Source organism: Medicago sativa, chromosome 4 (assembly GCF_051527215.1).
Source record: "Medicago sativa cultivar Bolivia chromosome 4, Bolivia_mono, whole genome shotgun sequence".
NCBI lineage: Eukaryota > Viridiplantae > Streptophyta > Magnoliopsida > Fabales > Fabaceae > Medicago > Medicago sativa.
The window spans coordinates 2750461-2773960 of NC_140752.1; positions in this window are offsets into that span (position 1 = coordinate 2750461).

The window sequence follows — 23500 nt, forward strand, 5'->3', positions numbered from 1 at the left end:
TAGGAATGCCATAATGTGGCCGATTTGCATTGAATCTTAGCATGTGACAATTCGTTGGATAGGTAAACAACATAACTACGACTTCCATGGTATATTTTTGCATTCTCTAAAAATTCGGCCAAAATGGAGGTTAATAAAATCTCCTCGTTAATTTAGGACATTACTCGTTTTCGACCCTTTTTTACTAGGAAGGCCACAATGTGGCCGATTTGCATTGAATCTTAGCATGTGACAATTCGTTGGATAGGTAACCAACATAACTACGACTTCCGTGGGATATTTTTGCATTCTCTAAAAATTCGGCCAAAATGAAGGTTAAGAAAATCTCCTCGTTATTTTAGGACATTACTTGTTTTCGACCCTTTTTTACTAGGAAGGCCATAAAGTGGCCGATTTGTATTGAATCTTAGCATGTGACAATTCGTCAAATAGGTAAACAACATAGCTACGACTTCCATGGGATATTTTTACATTCTCTAAAAATTCGGCCAAAATGGAGGTTAAGAAAATCTCCTCGTTAATTTAGGAGATTACTCGTTTTCGGCCCTTTTTTACTAGGAAGGCCATAATGTGGCCGATTTGCATTGAATCTTAGCATGTGACAATTCGTTGGATAGGTAAACAACATAACTACGACTTCCATGGTATATTTTTGCATTCTCTAAAAATTCGGCCAAAATGGAGGTTAATAAAATCTCCTCGTTAATTTAGGACATTACTCGTTTTCGACCCTTTTTTACTAGGAAGGCCATAATGTGGCCGATTTGCATTGAATCTTAGCATGTGACAATTCGTTGGATAGGTAACCAACATAACTACGACTTCCGTGGGATATTTTTGCATTCTCTAAAAATTCGGCCAAAATGGAGGTTAAGAAAATCTCCTCGTTATTTTAGGACATTACTCGTTTTCGACCCTTTTTTACTAGGAAGGCCATAAAGTGGCCGATTTGTATTGAATCTTAGCATGTGACAATTCGTCAAATAGGTAAACAACATAGCTACGACTTCCATGGGATATTTTTACATTCTCTAAAAATTCGGCCAAAATGGAGGTTAAGAAAATCTCCTCGTTAATTTAGGAGATTACTCGTTTTCGGCCCTTTTTTACTAGGAAGGCCATAATGTGGCCGATTTGCATTGAATCTTAGCATGTGACAATTCGTTGGATAGGTAAACAACATAACTACGACTTCCACGGGATATTTTTGCATTCTCTAAAAATTCAGCCAAAATGGAGGTCAAGAAAATCTCCTCGTTAATTTAGGACATTACTCGTTTTCGACCCTTTTTTACTAGGAAGGCCATAATGTGGCCGATTTGCGTTGAATCTTAGCATGTGACAATTTGTTGGATAGGTAAACAACATAACTACGACCTCCATGGTATATTATGGCATTCTCTAAAAATTCGGCCAAAATGGAGGTCAAGAAAATCTCCTCGTTAATTTAGGACATTACTCGTTTTCGACCATTTTTTACTAGGAATGCCATAATGTGGCCAATTTGCATTGAATCTTAGCATGTGACAATTCGTTGGATAGGTAAACAACATAACTACGACTTCCATGGTATATTTTTGCATTCTCTGAAAATTCGGCCAAAATGGAGGTTAAGAAAATCTCCTCGTTAATTTAGGACATTACTCGTTTTCGACCCTTTTTTACTAGGAAGGCCATAAAGTGGCCGATTTGTATTGAATCTTAGCATGTGACAATTCGTTAGATAGGTAAACAACATAGCTACGACTTCCATGGGATATTTTTACATTCTCTAAAAATTCGGCTAAAATGGAGGTTAAGAAAATCTCCTCGTTAATTTAGGAGATTACTCGTTTTCGGCCCTTTTTTACTAGGAAGGCCATAATGTGGCCGATTTGCATTGAATCTTAGCATGTGACAATTCGTTGGATAGGTAAACAACATAACTACGACTTCCATGGGATATTTTTGCATTCTCTAAAAATTCAGCCAAAATGGAGGTCAAGAAAATCTCCTCGTTAATTTAGGACATTACTCGTTTTCGACCCTTTTTTTACTAGGAAGGCCATAATGTGGCCGATTTGCGTTGAATCTTAGCATGTGACAATTCGTTGGATAGGTAAACAACATAACTACGACTTCCATGGGATATTTTTGCATTCTCTAAAAATTCAGCCAAAATGGAGGTCAAGAAAATCTCCTCGTTAATTTAGGACATTACTCGTTTTCGACCCTTTTTTACTAGGAAGGCCATAATGTGGCCGATTTGCGTTGAATCTTAGCATGTGACAATTCGTTGGATAGGTAAACAACATAACTACGACTTCCATGGTATATTTTGGCATTCTCTAAAAATTCGGCCAAAATGGAGGTTAAGAAAATCTCCTCGTTAATTTAGGACATTACTCGTTTTCGACCATTTTTTACTAGGAATGCCATAATGTGGCCGATTTGCATTGAATCTTAGCATGTGACAATTCGTTGGATAGGTAAACAACATAACTACGACTTCCATGGTATATTTTTGCATTCTCTAAAAATTCGGCCAAAATGGAGGTTAATAAAATCTCCTCGTTAATTTAGGACATTACTCGTTTTCGACCCTTTTTTACTAGGAAGGCCATAATGTGGCCGATTTGCATTGAATCTTAGCATGTGACAATTCGTTGGATAGGTAACCAACATAACTACGACTTCCGTGGGATATTTTTGCATTCTCTAAAAATTCGGCCAAAATGGAGGTTAAGAAAATCTCCTCGTTATTTTAGGACATTACTCGTTTTCGACCCTTTTTTACTAGGAAGGCCATAAAGTGGCCGATTTGTATTGAATCTTAGCATGTGACAATTCGTCAAATAGGTAAACAACATAGCTACGACTTCCATGGGATATTTTTACATTCTCTAAAAATTCGGCTAAAATGGAGGTTAAGAAAATCTCCTCGTTAATTTAGGAGATTACTCGTTTTCGGCCCTTTTTTACTAGGAAGGCCATAATGTGGCCGATTTGCATTGAATCTTAGCATGTGACAATTCGTTGGATAGGTAAACAACATAACTACGACTTCCATGGGATATTTTTGCATTCTCTAAAAATTCAGCCAAAATGGAGGTCAAGAAAATCTCCTCGTTAATTTAGGACATTACTCGTTTTCGACCCTTTTTTTACTAGGAAGGCCATAATGTGGCCGATTTGCGTTGAATCTTAGCATGTGACAATTCGTTGGATAGGTAAACAACATAACTACGACTTCCATGGGATATTTTTGCATTCTCTAAAAATTCAGCCAAAATGGAGGTCAAGAAAATCTCCTCGTTAATTTAGGACATTACTCGTTTTCGACCCTTTTTTACTAGGAAGGCCATAATGTGGCCGATTTGCGTTGAATCTTAGCATGTGACAATTCGTTGGATAGGTAAACAACATAACTACGACTTCCATGGTATATTTTGGCATTCTCTAAAAATTCGGCCAAAATGGAGGTTAAGAAAATCTCCTCGTTAATTTAGGACATTACTCGTTTTCGACCATTTTTTACTAGGAATGCCATAATGTGGCCGATTTGCATTGAATCTTAGCATGTGACAATTCGTTGGATAGGTAAACAACATAACTACGACTTCCATGGTATATTTTTGCATTCTCTAAAAATTCGGCCAAAATGGAGGTTAATAAAATCTCCTCGTTAATTTAGGACATTACTCGTTTTCGACCCTTTTTTACTAGGAAGGCCATAATGTGGCCGATTTGCATTGAATCTTAGCATGTGACAATTCGTTGGATAGGTAACCAACATAACTACGACTTCCGTGGGATATTTTTGCATTCTCTAAAAATTTGGCCAAAATGGAGGTTAAGAAAATCTCCTCGTTATTTTAGGACATTACTCGTTTTCGACCCTTTTTTACTAGGAAGGCCATAAAGTGGCCGATTTGTATTGAATCTTAGCATGTGACAATTCGTCAAATAGGTAAACAACATAGCTACGACTTCCATGGGATATTTTTACATTCTCTAAAAATTCGGCCAAAATGGAGGTTAAGAAAATCTCCTCGTTAATTTAGGAGATTACTCGTTTTCGGCCCTTTTTTACTAGGAAGGCCATAATGTGGCCGATTTGCATTGAATCTTAGCATGTGACAATTCGTTGGATAGGTAAACAACATAACTACGACTTCCATGGGATATTTTTGCATTCTCTAAAAATTCAGCCAAAATGGAGGTCAAGAAAATCTCCTCGTTAATTTAGGACATTACTCGTTTTCGACCCTTTTTTTACTAGGAAGGCCATAATGTGGCCGATTTGCGTTGAATCTTAGCATGTGACAATTCGTTGGATAGGTAAACAACATAACTACGACTTCCATGGTATATTTTGGCATTCTCTAAAAATTCGGCCAAAATGGAGGTTAAGAAAATCTCCTCGTTAATTTAGGACATTACTCGTTTTCGACCATTTTTTACTAGGAATGCCATAATGTGGCCGATTTGCATTGAATCTTAGCATGTGACAATTCGTTGGATAGGTAAACAACATAACTACGACTTCCATGGTATATTTTTGCATTCTCTAAAAATTCGGCCAAAATGGAGGTTAATAAAATCTCCTCGTTAATTTAGGACATTACTCGTTTTCGACCCTTTTTTACTAGGAAGGCCATAATGTGGCCGATTTGCATTGAATCTTAGCATGTGACAATTCGTTGGATAGGTAACCAACATAACTACGACTTCCGTGGGATATTTTTGCATTCTCTAAAAATTCGGCCAAAATGGAGGTTAAGAAAATCTCCTCGTTATTTTAGGACATTACTCGTTTTCGACCCTTTTTTACTAGGAAGGCCATAAAGTGGCCGATTTGTATTGAATCTTAGCATGTGACAATTCGTCAAATAGGTAAACAACATAGCTACGACTTCCATGGGATATTTTTACATTCTCTAAAAATTCGGCCAAAATGGAGGTTAAGAAAATCTCCTCGTTAATTTAGGAGATTACTCGTTTTCGGCCCTTTTTTACTAGGAAGGCCATAATGTGGCCGATTTGCATTGAATCTTAGCATGTGACAATTTGTTGGATAGGTAAACAACATAACTACGACTTCCATGGGATATTTTTGCATTCTCTAAAAATTCAGCCAAAATGGAGGTCAAGAAAATCTCCTCGTTAATTTAGGACATTACTCGTTTTCGACCCTTTTTTTACTAGGAAGGCCATAATGTGGCCGATTTGCGTTGAATCTTAGCATGTGACAATTCGTTGGATTGGTAAACAACATAACTACGACTTCCATGGGATATTTTTGCATTCTCTAAAAATTCAGCCAAAATGGAGGTCAAGAAAATCTCCTCGTTAATTTAGGACATTACTCGTTTTCGACCCTTTTTTACTAGGAAGGCCATAATGTGGCCGATTTGCGTTGAATCTTAGCATGTGACAATTCGTTGGATAGGTAAACAACATAACTACGACTTCCATGGTATATTTTGGCATTCTCTAAAAATTCGGCCAAAATGGAGGTTAAGAAAATCTCCTCGTTAATTTAGGACATTACTCGTTTTCGACCATTTTTTACTAGGAATGCCATAATGTGGCCGATTTGCATTGAATCTTAGCATGTGACAATTCGTTGGATAGGTAAACAACATAACTACGACTTCCATGGTATATTTTTGCATTATCTAAAAATTCGGCCAAAATGGAGGTTAATAAAATCTCCTCGTTAATTTAGGACATTACTCGTTTTCGACCCTTTTTTACTAGGAAGGCCATAATGTGGCCGATTTGCATTGAATCTTAGCATGTGACAATTCGTTGGATAGGTAACCAACATAACTACGACTTCCGTGGGATATTTTTGCATTCTCTAAAAATTCGGCCAAAATGGAGGTTAAGAAAATCTCCTCGTTATTTTAGGACATTACTCGTTTTCGACCCTTTTTTACTAGGAAGGCCATAAAGTGGCCGATTTGTATTGAATCTTAGCATGTGACAATTCGTCAAATAGGTAAACAACATAGCTACGACTTCCATGGGATATTTTTACATTCTCTAAAAATTCGGCCAAAATGGAGGTTAAGAAAATCTCCTCGTTAATTTAGGAGATTACTCGTTTTCGGCCCTTTTTTACTAGGAAGGCCATAATGTGGCCGATTTGCATTGAATCTTAGCATGTGACAATTCGTTGGATAGGTAAACAACATAACTACGACTTCCACGGGATATTTTTGCATTCTCTAAAAATTCAGCCAAAATGGAGGTCAAGAAAATCTCCTCGTTAATTTAGGACATCACTCGTTTTCGACCCTTTTTTACTAGGAAGGCCATAATGTGGCCGATTTGCGTTGAATCTTAGCATGTGACAATTCGTTGGATAGGTAAACAACATAACTACGACCTCCATGGTATATTATGGCATTCTCTAAAAATTCGGCCAAAATGGAGGTCAAGAAAATCTCCTCGTTAATTTAGGACATTACTCGTTTTCGACCATTTTTTACTAGGAATGCCATAATGTGGCCAATTTGCATTGAATCTTAGCATGTGACAATTCGTTGGATAGGTAAACAACATAACTACGACTTCCATGGGATATTTTTGCATTCTCTAAAAATTCAGCCAAAATGGAGGTCAAGAAAATCTCCTCGTTAATTTAGGACATTACTCGTTTTCGACCCTTTTTTTACTAGGAAGGCCATAATGTGGCCGATTTGCGTTGAATCTTAGCATGTGACAATTCGTTGGATAGGTAAACAACATAACTACGACTTCCATGGGATATTTTTGCATTCTCTAAAAATTCAGCCAAAATGGAGGTCAAGAAAATCTCCTCGTTAATTTAGGACATTACTCGTTTTCGACCCTTTTTTACTAGGAAGGCCATAATGTGGCCGATTTGCGTTGAATCTTAGCATGTGACAATTCGTTGGATAGGTAAACAACATAACTACGACTTCCATGGTATATTTTGGCATTCTCTAAAAATTCGGCCAAAATGGAGGTTAAGAAAATCTCCTCGTTAATTTAGGACATTACTCGTTTTCGACCATTTTTTACTAGGAATGCCATAATGTGGCCGATTTGCATTGAATCTTAGCATGTGACAATTCGTTGGATAGGTAAACAACATAACTACGACTTCCATGGGATATTTTTGCATTCTCTAAAAATTCAGCCAAAATGGAGGTCAAGAAAATCTCCTCGTTAATTTAGGACATTACTCGTTTTCGACCCTTTTTTTACTAGGAAGGCCATAATGTGGCCGATTTGCGTTGAATCTTAGCATGTGACAATTCGTTGGATAGGTAAACAACATAACTACGACTTCCATGGGATATTTTTGCATTCTCTAAAAATTCAGCCAAAATGGAGGTCAAGAAAATCTCCTCGTTAATTTAGGACATTACTCGTTTTCGACCCTTTTTTACTAGGAAGGCCATAATGTGGCCGATTTGCGTTGAATCTTAGCATGTGACAATTCGTTGGATAGGTAAACAACATAACTACGACTTCCATGGTATATTTTGGCATTCTCTAAAAATTCGGCCAAAATGGAGGTTAAGAAAATCTCCTCGTTAATTTAGGACATTACTCGTTTTCGACCATTTTTTACTAGGAATGCCATAATGTGGCCGATTTGCATTGAATCTTAGCATGTGACAATTCGTTGGATAGGTAAACAACATAACTACGACTTCCATGGTATATTTTTGCATTCTCTAAAAATTCGGCCAAAATGGAGGTTAATAAAATCTCCTCGTTAATTTAGGACATTACTCGTTTTCGACCCTTTTTTACTAGGAAGGCCATAATGTGGCCGATTTGCATTGAATCTTAGCATGTGACAATTCGTTGGATAGGTAACCAACATAACTACGACTTCCGTGGGATATTTTTGCATTCTCTAAAAATTCGGCCAAAATGGAGGTTAAGAAAATCTCCTCGTTATTTTAGGACATTACTCGTTTTCGACCCTTTTTTACTAGGAAGGCCATAAAGTGGCCGATTTGTATTGAATCTTAGCATGTGACAATTCGTCAAATAGGTAAACAACATAGCTACGACTTCCATGGGATATTTTTACATTCTCTAAAAATTCGGCCAAAATGGAGGTTAAGAAAATCTCCTCGTTAATTTAGGAGATTACTCGTTTTCGGCCCTTTTTTACTAGGAAGGCCATAATGTGGCCGATTTGCATTGAATCTTAGCATGTGACAATTCGTTGGATAGGTAAACAACATAACTACGACTTCCATGGGATATTTTTGCATTCTCTAAAAATTCAGCCAAAATGGAGGTCAAGAAAATCTCCTCGTTAATTTAGGACATTACTCGTTTTCGACCCTTTTTTTACTAGGAAGGCCATAATGTGGCCGATTTGCGTTGAATCTTAGCATGTGACAATTCGTTGGATAGGTAAACAACATAACTACGACTTCCATGGTATATTTTGGCATTCTCTAAAAATTCGGCCAAAATGGAGGTTAAGAAAATCTCCTCGTTAATTTAGGACATTACTCGTTTTCGACCATTTTTTACTAGGAATGCCATAATGTGGCCGATTTGCATTGAATCTTAGCATGTGACAATTCGTTGGATAGGTAAACAACATAACTACGACTTCCATGGTATATTTTTGCATTCTCTAAAAATTCGGCCAAAATGGAGGTTAATAAAATCTCCTCGTTAATTTAGGACATTACTCGTTTTCGACCCTTTTTTACTAGGAAGGCCATAATGTGGCCGATTTGCATTGAATCTTAGCATGTGACAATTCGTTGGATAGGTAACCAACATAACTACGACTTCCGTGGGATATTTTTGCATTCTCTAAAAATTCGGCCAAAATGGAGGTTAAGAAAATCTCCTCGTTATTTTAGGACATTACTCGTTTTCGACCCTTTTTTACTAGGAAGGCCATAAAGTGGCCGATTTGTATTGAATCTTAGCATGTGACAATTCGTCAAATAGGTAAACAACATAGCTACGACTTCCATGGGATATTTTTACATTCTCTAAAAATTCGGCCAAAATGGAGGTTAAGAAAATCTCCTCGTTAATTTAGGAGATTACTCGTTTTCGGCCCTTTTTTACTAGGAAGGCCATAATGTGGCCGATTTGCATTGAATCTTAGCATGTGACAATTCGTTGGATAGGTAAACAACATAACTACGACTTCCATGGGATATTTTTGCATTCTCTAAAAATTCAGCCAAAATGGAGGTCAAGAAAATCTCCTCGTTAATTTAGGACATTACTCGTTTTCGACCCTTTTTTTACTAGGAAGGCCATAATGTGGCCGATTTGCGTTGAATCTTAGCATGTGACAATTCGTTGGATTGGTAAACAACATAACTACGACTTCCATGGGATATTTTTGCATTCTCTAAAAATTCAGCCAAAATGGAGGTCAAGAAAATCTCCTCGTTAATTTAGGACATTACTCGTTTTCGACCCTTTTTTACTAGGAAGGCCATAATGTGGCCGATTTGCGTTGAATCTTAGCATGTGACAATTCGTTGGATAGGTAAACAACATAACTACGACTTCCATGGTATATTTTGGCATTCTCTAAAAATTCGGCCAAAATGGAGGTTAAGAAAATCTCCTCGTTAATTTAGGACATTACTCGTTTTCGACCATTTTTTACTAGGAATGCCATAATGTGGCCGATTTGCATTGAATCTTAGCATGTGACAATTCGTTGGATAGGTAAACAACATAACTACGACTTCCATGGTATATTTTTGCATTATCTAAAAATTCGGCCAAAATGGAGGTTAATAAAATCTCCTCGTTAATTTAGGACATTACTCGTTTTCGACCCTTTTTTACTAGGAAGGCCATAATGTGGCCGATTTGCATTGAATCTTAGCATGTGACAATTCGTTGGATAGGTAACCAACATAACTACGACTTCCGTGGGATATTTTTGCATTCTCTAAAAATTCGGCCAAAATGGAGGTTAAGAAAATCTCCTCGTTATTTTAGGACATTACTCGTTTTCGACCCTTTTTTACTAGGAAGGCCATAAAGTGGCCGATTTGTATTGAATCTTAGCATGTGACAATTCGTCAAATAGGTAAACAACATAGCTACGACTTCCATGGGATATTTTTACATTCTCTAAAAATTCGGCCAAAATGGAGGTTAAGAAAATCTCCTCGTTAATTTAGGAGATTACTCGTTTTCGGCCCTTTTTTACTAGGAAGGCCATAATGTGGCCGATTTGCATTGAATCTTAGCATGTGACAATTCGTTGGATAGGTAAACAACATAACTACGACTTCCACGGGATATTTTTGCATTCTCTAAAAATTCAGCCAAAATGGAGGTCAAGAAAATCTCCTCGTTAATTTAGGACATCACTCGTTTTCGACCCTTTTTTACTAGGAAGGCCATAATGTGGCCGATTTGCGTTGAATCTTAGCATGTGACAATTCGTTGGATAGGTAAACAACATAACTACGACCTCCATGGTATATTATGGCATTCTCTAAAAATTCGGCCAAAATGGAGGTCAAGAAAATCTCCTCGTTAATTTAGGACATTACTCGTTTTCGACCATTTTTTACTAGGAATGCCATAATGTGGCCAATTTGCATTGAATCTTAGCATGTGACAATTCGTTGGATAGGTAAACAACATAACTACGACTTCCATGGTATATTTTTGCATTCTCTAAAAATTCGGCCAAAATGGAGGTTAAGAAAATCTCCTCGTTAATTTAGGACATTACTCGTTTTCGACCCTTTTTTACTAGGAAGGCCATAAAGTGGCCGATTTGTATTGAATCTTAGCATGTGACAATTCGTTAGATAGGTAAACAACATAGCTACGACTTCCATGGGATATTTTTACATTCTCTAAAAATTCGGCTAAAATGGAGGTTAAGAAAATCTCCTCGTTAATTTAGGAGATTACTCGTTTTCGGCCCTTTTTTACTAGGAAGGCCATAATGTGGCCGATTTGCATTGAATCTTAGCATGTGACAATTCGTTGGATAGGTAAACAACATAACTACGACTTCCATGGGATATTTTTGCATTCTCTAAAAATTCAGCCAAAATGGAGGTCAAGAAAATCTCCTCGTTAATTTAGGACATTACTCGTTTTCGACCCTTTTTTTACTAGGAAGGCCATAATGTGGCCGATTTGCGTTGAATCTTAGCATGTGACAATTCGTTGGATAGGTAAACAACATAACTACGACTTCCATGGGATATTTTTGCATTCTCTAAAAATTCAGCCAAAATGGAGGTCAAGAAAATCTCCTCGTTAATTTAGGACATTACTCGTTTTCGACCCTTTTTTACTAGGAAGGCCATAATGTGGCCGATTTGCGTTGAATCTTAGCATGTGACAATTCGTTGGATAGGTAAACAACATAACTACGACTTCCATGGTATATTTTGGCATTCTCTAAAAATTCGGCCAAAATGGAGGTTAAGAAAATCTCCTCGTTAATTTAGGACATTACTCGTTTTCGACCATTTTTTACTAGGAATGCCATAATGTGGCCGATTTGCATTGAATCTTAGCATGTGACAATTCGTTGGATAGGTAAACAACATAACTACGACTTCCATGGTATATTTTTGCATTCTCTAAAAATTCGGCCAAAATGGAGGTTAATAAAATCTCCTCGTTAATTTAGGACATTACTCGTTTTCGACCCTTTTTTACTAGGAAGGCCATAATGTGGCCGATTTGCATTGAATCTTAGCATGTGACTATTCGTTGGATAGGTAACCAACATAACTACGACTTCCGTGGGATATTTTTGCATTCTCTAAAAATTCGGCCAAAATGGAGGTTAAGAAAATCTCCTCGTTATTTTAGGACATTACTCGTTTTCGACCCTTTTTTACTAGGAAGGCCATAAAGTGGCCGATTTGTATTGAATCTTAGCATGTGACAATTCGTGAAATAGGTAAACAACATAGCTACGACTTCCATGGGATATTTTTACATTCTCTAAAAATTCGGCCAAAATGGAGGTTAAGAAAATCTCCTCGTTAATTTAGGAGATTACTCGTTTTCGGCCCTTTTTTACTAGGAAGGCCATAATGTGGCCGATTTGCATTGAATCTTAGCATGTGATAATTCGTTGGATAGGTAAACAACATAACTACGACTTCCATGGGATATTTTTGCATTCTCTAAAAATTCAGCCAAAATGGAGGTCAAGAAAATCTCCTCGTTAATTTAGGACATTACTAGTTTTCGACCCTTTTTTTACTAGGAAGGCCATAATGTGGCCGATTTGCGTTGAATCTTAGCATGTGACAATTCGTTGGATAGGTAAACAACATAACTACGACTTGCATGGGATATTTTTGCATTCTCTAAAAATTCAGCCAAAATGGAGGTCAAGAAAATCTCCTCGTTAATTTAGGACATTACTCGTTTTCGACCCTTTTTTACTAGGAAGGCCATAATGTGGCCGATTTGCGTTGAATCTTAGCATGTGACAATTCGTTGGATAGGTAAACAACATAACTACGACTTCCATGGTATATTTTGGCATTCTCTAAAAATTCGGCCAAAATGGAGGTTAAGAAAATCTCCTCGTTAATTTAGGACATTACTCGTTTTCGACCATTTTTTACTAGGAATGCCATAATGTGGCCGATTTGCATTGAATCTTAGCATGTGACAATTCGTTGGATAGGTAAACAACATAACTACGACTTCCATGGTATATTTTTGCATTCTCTAAAAATTCGGCCAAAATGGAGGTTAATAAAATCTCCTCGTTAATTTAGGACATTACTCGTTTTCGACCCTTTTTTACTAGGAAGGCCATAATGTGGCCGATTTGCATTGAATCTTAGCATGTGACAATTCGTTGGATAGGTAACCAACATAACTACGACTTCCGTGGGATATTTTTGCATTCTCTAAAAATTCGGCCAAAATGGAGGTTAAGAAAATCTCCTCGTTATTTTAGGACATTACTCGTTTTCGACCCTTTTTTACTAGGAAGGCCATAAAGTGGCCGATTTGTATTGAATCTTAGCATGTGACAATTCGTCAAATAGGTAAACAACATAGCTACGACTTCCATGGGATATTTTTACATTCTCTAAAAATTCGGCCAAAATGGAGGTTAAGAAAATCTCCTCGTTAATTTAGGACATTACTCGTTTTCGGCCCTTTTTTACTAGGAAGGCCATAATGTGGCCGATTTGCATTGAATCTTAGCATGTGACAATTCGTTGGATAGGTAAACAACATAACTACGACTTCCACGGGATATTTTTGCATTCTCTAAAAATTCGGCCAAAATGGAGGTTAAGAAACTCTCCTCGTTAATTTAGGACATTACTCGTTTTCGACCCTTTTTTACTAGGAAGGCCATAATGTGGCCGATTTGCGTTGAATCTTAGCATGTGACAATTCGTTGGATAGGTAAACAACATAACTACGACCTCCATGGTATATTATGGCATTCTCTAAAAATTCGGCCAAAATGGAGGTCAAGAAAATCTCCTCGTTAATTTAGGACATTACTCGTTTTCGACCATTTTTTACTAGGAATGCCATAATGTGGCCAATTTGCATTGAATCTTAGCATGTGACAATTCGTTGGATAGGTAAACAACATAACTACGACTTCCATGGTATATTTTTGCATTCTCTAAAAATTCGGCCAAAATGGAGGTTAAGAAAATCTCCTCGTTAATTTAGGACATTACTCGTTTTTGACCCTTTTTTACTGGGAAGGCCATAGTGTGGCCGATTTGCATTGAATCTTAGCACTTGACAATTCGTTGGATAGGTAACCAACATAACTACGACTTCCGTGGGATATTTTTGCATTCTCTAAAAATTCAGCCAAAATGGAGGTTAAGAAAATCTCCTCGTTATTTTTGGGCATTACTCGTTTTCGACCCTTTTTTACTAAGAAGGCCATAAAGTGGCCGATTTGTATTGAATCTTAGCATGTGACAATTCGTCAGATAGGTAAACAACATAGCTACGACTTCCATGGGATATTTTTACATTCTCTAAATATTCGGCCATAATGGAGGTTAAGAAAATCTCCTCGTTAATTTAGGACATTACTCGTTTTCGGCCCTTTTTTACTAGGAAGGCCATAATGTGGCCGATTTGCATTGAATCTTAGCATGTGACAATTCGTTGGATAGGTAAACAACATAGCTACGACTTCCATGGGATATTTTTACATTCTCTAAAAATTCGGCCAAAATGGAGGTTAAGAAAATCTCCTCGTTAATTTAGGACATTACTCGTTTTCGACCCTTTTTTACTAGGAAGGCCATAAAGTGGCCGAATTGTATTGAATCTTAGCATGTGACAATTCGTCAGATAGGTAAACAACATAGCTACGACTTCCATGGGATATTTTTACATTCTCTAAAAATTCGGCCAAAATGGAGGTTAAGAAAATCTCCTCGTTAATTTAGGACATTACTCGTTTTCGGCCCTTTTTTACTAGGAAGGCCATAATGTGGCCGATTTGCATTGAATCTTAGCATGTGACAATTCGTTGGATAGGTAAACAACATAGCTACGACTTCCATGGGATATTTTTACATTCTCTAAAAATTCGGCCAAAATGGAGGTTAAGAAAATCTCCTCGTTAATTTAGGACATTACTCGTTTTCGACCCTTTTTTACTAGGAAGGCTATAAAGTGGCCGATTTGTATTGAATCTTAGCATGTGACAATTCGTCAGATAGGTAAACAACATAGCTACGACTTCCATGGGATATTTTTACATTCTCTAAAAATTCGGCCAAAATGGAGGTTAAGAAAATCTCCTCGTTAATTTAGGACATTACTCGTTTTCGGCCCTTTTTTACTAGGAAGGCCATAATGTGGCCGATTTGCATTGAATCTTAGCATGTGACAATTCGTTGGATAGGTAAACAACATAGCTACGACTTCCATGGGATATTTTTACATTCTCTAAAAATTCGGCCAAAATGGAGGTTAAGAAAATCTCCTCGTTAATTTAGGACATTACTCGTTTTCGGCCCTTTTTTACTAGGAAGGCCATAATGTGGCCGATTTGCATTGAATCTTAGCATGTGACAATTCGTTGGATAGGTAAACAACATAGCTACGACTTCCATGGGATATTTTTACATTCTCTAAAAATTCGGCCAAAATGGAGGTTAAGAAAATCTCCTCGTTAATTTAGGACATTACTCGTTTTCGACCCTTTTTTACTAGGAAGGCTATAAAGTGGCCGATTTGTATTGAATCTTAGCATGTGACAATTCGTCAGATATGTAAACAACATAGCTACGACTTCCATGGGATATTTTTACATTCTCTAAAAATTCGGCCAAAATGGAGGTTAAGAAAATCTCCTCGTTAATTTAGGACATTACTCGTTTTCGGCCCTTTTTTACTAGGAAGGCCATAATGTGGCCGATTTGCATTGAATCTTAGCATGTGACAATTCGTTGGATAGGTAAACAACATAGCTACGACTTCCATGGGATATTTTTACATTCTCTAAAAATTCGGCCAAAATGGAGGTTAAGAAAATCTCCTCGTTAATTTAGGACATTACTCGTTTTCGACCCTTTTTTACTAGGAAGGCCATAAAGTGGCCGATTTGTATTGAATCTCAGCATGTGACAATTCGTCAGATAGGTAAACAACATAGCTACGACTTCCATGGGATATTTTTACATTCTCTAAAAATTCGGCCAAAATGGAGGTTAAGAAAATCTCCTCGTTAATTTAGGACATTACTCGTTTTCGGCCCTTTTTTACTAGGAAGGCCATAATGTGGCCGATTTGCATTGAATCTTAGCATGTGACAATTCGTTGGATAGGTAAACAACATAACTACGACTTCCACGGGATATTTTTGCATTCTCTAAAAATTCGGCCAAAATGGAGGTTAAGAAACTCTCCTCGTTAATTTAGGACATTACTCGTTTTCGACCCTTTTTTACTAGGAAGGCCATAATGTGGCCGATTTGCGTTGAATCTTAGCATGTGACAATTCGTTGGATAGGTAAACAACATAACTACGACCTCCATGGTATATTATGGCATTCTCTAAAAATTCGGCCAAAATGGAGGTCAAGAAAATCTCCTCGTTAATTTAGGACATTACTCGTTTTCGACCATTTTTTACTAGGAATGCCATAATGTGGCCAATTTGCATTGAATCTTAGCATGTGACAATTCGTTGGATAGGTAAACAACATAACTACGACTTCCATGGTATATTTTTGCATTCTCTAAAAATTCGGCCAAAATGGAGGTTAAGAAAATCTCCTCGTTAATTTAGGACATTACTCGTTTTTGACCCTTTTTTACTGGGAAGGCCATAGTGTGGCCGATTTGCATTGAATCTTAGCACTTGACAATTCGTTGGATAGGTAACCAACATAACTACGACTTCCGTGGGATATTTTTGCATTCTCTAAAAATTCAGCCAAAATGGAGGTTAAGAAAATCTCCTCGTTATTTTAGGGCATTACTCGTTTTCGACCCTTTTTTACTAAGAAGGCCATAAAGTGGCCGATTTGTATTGAATCTTAGCATGTGACAATTCGTCAGATAGGTAAACAACATAGCTACGACTTCCATGGGATATTTTTACATTCTCTAAATATTCGGCCATAATGGAGGTTAAGAAAATCTCCTCGTTAATTTAGGACATTACTCGTTTTCGGCCCTTTTTTACTAGGAAGGCCATAATGTGGCCGATTTGCATTGAATCTTAGCATGTGACAATTCGTTGGATAGGTAAACAACATAGCTACGACTTCCATGGGATATTTTTACATTCTCTAAAGATTCGGCCAAAATGGAGGTTAAGAAAATCTCCTCGTTAATTTAGGACATTACTCGTTTTCGACCCTTTTTTACTAGGAAGGCCATAAAGTGGCCGAATTGTATTGAATCTTAGCATGTGACAATTCGTCAGATAGGTAAACAACATAGCTACGACTTCCATGGGATATTTTTACATTCTCTAAAAATTCGGCCAAAATGGAGGTTAAGAAAATCTCCTCGTTAATTTAGGACATTACTCGTTTTCGGCCCTTTTTTACTAGGAAGGCCATAATGTGGCCGATTTGCATTGAATCTTAGCATGTGACAATTCGTTGGATAGGTAAACAACATAGCTACGACTTCCATGGGATATTTTTACATTCTCTAAAAATTCGGCCAAAATGGAGGTTAAGAAAATCTCCTCGTTAATTTAGGACATTACTCGTTTTCGACCCTTTTTTACTAGGAAGGCTATAAAGTGGCCGATTTGTATTGAATCTTAGCATGTGACAATTCGTCAGATAGGTAAACAACATAGCTACGACTTCCATGGGATATTTTTACATTCTCTAAAAATTCGGCCAAAATGGAGGTTAAGAAAATCTCCTCGTTAATTTAGGACATTACTCGTTTTCGGCCCTTTTTTACTAGGAAGGCCATAATGTGGCCGATTTGCATTGAATCTTAGCATGTGACAATTCGTTGGATAGGTAAACAACATAGCTACGACTTCCATGGGATATTTTTACATTCTCTAAAAATTCGGCCAAAATGGAGGTTAAGAAAATCTCCTCGTTAATTTAGGACATTACTCGTTTTCGACCCTTTTTTACTAGGAAGGCCATAAAGTGGCCGATTTGTATTGAATCTCAGCATGTGACAATTCGTCAGATAAGTAAACAACATAGCTACGACTTCCATGGGATATTTTTACATTCTCTAAAAATTCGGCCAAAATGGAGGTTAAGAAAATCTCCTCGTTAATTTAGGACATTACTCGTTTTCGTCCCTTTTTTACTAGGAAGGCCATAATGTGGCCGATTTGCATTGAATCTTAGCATGTGACAATTCGTTGGATAGGTAAACAACATAGCTACGACTTCCATGGGATATTTTTACATTCTCTAAAAATTCGGCCAAAATGGAGGTTAAGAAAATCTCCTCGTTAATTTAGGACATTACTCGTTTTCGACCCTTTTTTACTAGGAAGGCCATAAAGTGGCCGATTTGTATTGAATCTTAGCATGTGACAATTCGTCAGATAGGTAAACAACATAGCTACGACTTCCATGGGATATTTTTACATTCTCTAAAAATTCGGCCAAAATGGAGGTTAAGAAAATCTCCTCGTTAATTTAGGACATTACTCGTTTTCGGCCCTTTTTTACTAGGAAGGCCATAATGTGGCCGATTTGCATTGAATCTTAGCATGTGACAATTCGTTGGATAGGTAAACAACATAACTACGACTTCCATGGTATATTTTTGCATTCTCTAAAAATTCGGCCAAAACGGAGGTTAAGAAAATCTCCTCGTTAATTTAGGACATTACTCGTTTTCGACCCTTTTTTACTAGGAAGGCCATAATGTGGCCGATTTGCATTGAATCTTAGCATGTGACAATTCGTTGGATAGGTAAACAACATAGCTACGACTTCCATGGGATATTTTTACATTCTCTAAAAATTCGGCCAAAATGGAGGTTAAGAAAATCTCCTCGTTAATTTAGGACATTACTCGTTTTCGACCCTTTTTTACTAGGAAGGCTATAAAGTGGCCGATTTGTATTGAATCTTAGCATGTGACAATTCGTCAGATAGGTAAACAACATAGCTACGACTTCCATGGGATATTTTTACATTCTCTAAAAATTCGGCCAAAATGGAGGTTAAGAAAATCTCCTCGTTAATTTAGGACATTACTCGTTTTCGGCCCTTTTTTACTAGGAAGGCCATAATGTGGCCGATTTGCATTGAATCTTAGCATGTGACAATTCGTTGGATAGGTAAACAACATAGCTACGACTTCCATGGGATATTTTTACATTCTCTAAAAATTCGGCCAAAATGGAGGTTAAGAAAATCTCCTCGTTAATTTAGGACATTACTCGTTTTCGACCCTTTTTTACTAGGAAGGCCATAAAGTGGCCGATTTGTATTGAATCTTAGCATGTGACAATTCGTCAGATAGGTAAACAACATAGCTACGACTTCCATGGGATATTTTTACATTCTCTAAAAATTCGGCCAAAATGGAGGTTAAGAAAATCTCCTCGTTAATTTAGGACATTACTCGTTTTCGTCCCTTTTTTACTAGGAAGGCCATAATGTGGCCGATTTGCATTGAATCTTAGCATGTGACAATTCGTTGGATAGGTAAACAACATAGCTACGACTTCCATGGGATATTTTTACATTCTCTAAAAATTCGGCCAAAATGGAGGTTAAGAAAATCTCCTCGTTAATTTAGGACATTACTCGTTTTCGACCCTTTTTTACTAGGAAGGCCATAAAGTGGCCGATTTGTATTGAATCTTAGCATGTGACAATTCGTCAGATAGGTAAACAACATAGCTACGACTTCCATGGGATATTTTTACATTCTCTAAAAATTCGGCCAAAATGGAGGTCAAGAAAATCTCCTCGTTAATTTAGGACATTACTCGTTTTCGACCCTTTTTTACTAGGAAGGCCATAATGTGGCCGATTTGCGTTGAATCTTAGCATGTGACAATTCGTTGGATAGGTAAACAACATAACTACGACTTCCATGGTATATTTTGGCATTCTCTAAAAATTCGGCCAAAATGGAGGTCAAGAAAATCTCCTCGTTAATTTAGGACATTACTCGTTTTCGACCATTTTTTACTAGGAATGCCATAATGTGGCCAATTTGCATTGAATCTTAGCATGTGACAATTCGTTGGATAGGTAAACGACATAACTACGACTTCCATGGTATATTTTTGCATTCTCTAAAAATTCGGCCAAAATGGAGGTTAAGAAAATCTCCTCATTATTTTAGGACATTACTCGTTTTCGACCCTTTTTTACAAGGAAGGCCATAAAGTGGCCGATTTGTATTGAATCTTAGCATGTGACAATTCGTCAAATAGGTAAACAACATAGCTACGACTTCCATGGGATATTTTTACATTCTCTAAAAATTCGGCCAAAATGGAGGTTAAGAAAATCTCCTCGTTAATTTAGGACATTACTCGTTTTCGGCCCTTTTTTACTAAGAAGGCCATAATGTGGCCGATTTGCATTGAATCTTAGCATGTGACAATTCGTTGGATAGGTAAACAACATAACTACGACTTCCATGGTATATTTTTGCATTCTCTAAACATTCGGCCAAAATGGAGGTTAAGAAAATCTCCTCGTTATTTTAGGACATTACTCGTTTTCAACCCTTTTTTACTAGGAAGGCCATAAAGTGGCCGATTTGTATTGAATCTTAGCATGTGACAATTCGTCAAATAGGTAAACAACATAACTACGACTTCCACGGGATATTTTTACATTCTCTAAAAATTCGGCCAAAATGGAGGTTAAGAAAATCTCCTCGTTAATTTAGGACATTACTCGTTTTCGACCATTTTTTACTAGGAATGCCATCATGTGGCCGATTTGCATTGAATCTTAGCATGTGACAATTCGTTGGATAGGTAAACAACATAACTACGACTTCCATGGTATATTTTTGCATTCTCTAAAAATTCGGCCAAAATGGAGGTTAAGAAAATCTCCTCGTTAATTTAGGACATTACTCGTTTTCGGCCCTTTTTTACTAGGAAGGCCATAATGTGGCCGATTTCCATTGAATCTTAGCATGTGACAATTCGTTGGATAGGTAAACAACATAACTACGACTTCCATGGGATATTTTTGCATTCTCTAAAAATTCAGCCAAAATGGAGGTCAAGAAAATCTCCTCGTTAATTTAGGACATTACTCGTTTTCGACCATTTTTTACTAGGAATGCCATAATGTGGCCAATTTGCATTGAATCTTAGCATGTGACAATTCGTTGGATAGGTAAACGACATAACTACGACTTCCATGGTATATTTTTGCATTCTCTAAAAATTCGGCCAAAATGGAGGTTAAGAAAATCTCCTCGTTATTTTAGGACATTACTCGTTTTCGACCCTTTTTTACTAGGAAGGCCATAAAGTGGCCGATTTGTATTGAATCTTAGCATGTGACAATTCGTCAAATAGGTAAACAACATAGCTACGACTTCCATGGGATATTTTTACATTCTCTAAAAATTCGGCCAAAATGGAGGTTAAGAAAATCTCCTCGTTAATTTAGGACATTACTCGTTTTCGGCCCTTTTTTACTAGGAAGGCCATAATGTGGCCGATTTGCATTGAATCTTAGCATGTGACAATTCGTTGGATAGGTAAACAACATAACTACGACTTCCATGGTATATTTTTGCATTCTCTAAAAATTCGGCCAAAATGGAGGTTAAGAAAATCTCCTCGTTATTTTAGTACATTACTCGTTTTCGACCCTTTTTTACTAGGAAGGCCATAAAGTGGCCGATTTGTATTGAATCTTAGCATGTGACAATTCGTCAAATAGGTAAACAACATAGCTACGACTTCCATGGGATATTTTTACATTCTCTAAAAATTCGGCCAAAATGGAGGTTAAGAAAATCTCCTCGTTAATTTAGGACATTACTCGTTTTCGGCCCTTTTTTACTAGGAAGGCCATAATGTGGCCGATTTGCATTGAATCTTAGCATGTGACAATTCGTTGGATAGGTAACAACATAACTACGACTTCCACGGGATATTTTTGCATTCTCTAAAAATTCGGCCAAAATGGAGGTTAAGAAACTCTACTCGTTAATTTAGGACATTACTCGTTTTCGACCATTTTTTACTAGGAAGGCCATAATGTGGCCGATTTGCGTTTAATCTTAGCATGTGACAATTCGTTGGATAGGTAAACAACATAACTACGACTTCCATGGTATATTTTGGCATTCTCTAAAAATTCGGCCAAAATGGAGGTTAAGAAAATCTCCTCGTTAATTTAGGACATTACTCGTTTTCGACCATTTTTTACTAGGAATGCCATCATGTGGCCGATTTGCATTGAATCTTAGCATGTGACAATTCGTTGGATAGGTAAACAACATAACTACGACTTCCATGGTATATTTTTGCATTCTCTAAAAATTCGGCCAAAATGGAGGTTAAGAAAATCTCCTCGTTAATTTAGGACATTACTCGTTTTCGGCCCTTTTTTACTAGGAAGGCCATAATGTGGCCGATTTCCATTGAATCTTAGCATGTGACAATTCGTTGGATAGGTAAACAACATAACTACGACTTCCATGGGATATTTTTGCATTCTCTAAAAATTCAGCCAAAATGGAGGTCAAGAAAATCTCCTCGTTAATTTAGGACATTACTCGTTTTCGACCCTTTTTTACTAGGAAGGCCATAATGTGGCCGATTTGCGTTGAATCTTAGCATGTGACAATTCGTTGGATAGGTAAACAACATAACTACGACTTCCATGGTATATTTTGGCATTCTCTAAAAATTCGGCCAAAATGGAGGTCAAGAAAATCTCCTCGTTAATTTAGGACATTACTCGTTTTCGACCATTTTTTACTAGGAATGCCATAATGTGGCCAATTTGCATTGAATCTTAGCATGTGACAATTCGTTGGATAGGTAAACGACATAACTACGACTTCCATGGTATATTTTTGCATTCTCTAAAAATTCGGCCAAAATGGAGGTTAAGAAAATCTCCTCGTTATTTTAGGACATTACTCGTTTTCGACCCTTTTTTACTAGGAAGGCCATAAAGTGGCCGATTTGTATTGAATCTTAGCATGTGACAATTCGTCAAATAGGTAAACAACATAGCTACGACTTCCATGGGATATTTTTACATTCTCTAAAAATTCGGCCAAAATGGAGGTTAAGAAAATCTCCTCGTTAATTTAGGACATTACTCGTTTTCGGCCCTTTTTTACTAGGAAGGCCATAATGTGGCCGATTTGCATTGAATCTTAGCATGTGACAATTCGTTGGATAGGTAAACAACATAACTACGACTTCCATGGTATATTTTTGCATCCTCTAAAAATTCGGCCAAAATGGAGGTTAAGAAAATCTCCTCGTTATTTTAGTACATTACTCGTTTTCGACCCTTTTTTACTAGGAAGGCCATAAAGTGGCCGATTTGTATTGAATCTTAGCATGTGACAATTCGTCAAATAGGTAAACAACATAGCTACGACTTCCATGGGATATTTTTACATTCTCTAAAAATTCGGCCAAAATGGAGGTTAAGAAAATCTCCTCGTTAATTTAGGACATTACTCGTTTTCGGCCCTTTTTTACTAGGAAGGCCATAATGTGGCCGATTTGCATTGAATCTTAGCATGTGACAATTCGTTGGATAGGTAACCAACATAACTACGACTTCCGTGGGATATTTTTGCATTCTCTAAAAATTCGGCCAAAATGGAGGTTAAGAAAATCTCCTCGTTATTTTAGGACATTACTCGTTTTCGACCCTTTTTTACTAGGAAGGCCATAATGTGGCCGATTTGCATTGAATCTTAGCATGTGACAATTCGTTGGATAGGTAACCAACATAACTACGACTTCCGTGGGATATTTTTGCATTCTCTAAAAATTCGGCCAAAATGGAGGTTAAGAAAATCTCCTCGCTAATTTAGGACATTACTCGTTTTCGACCCTTTT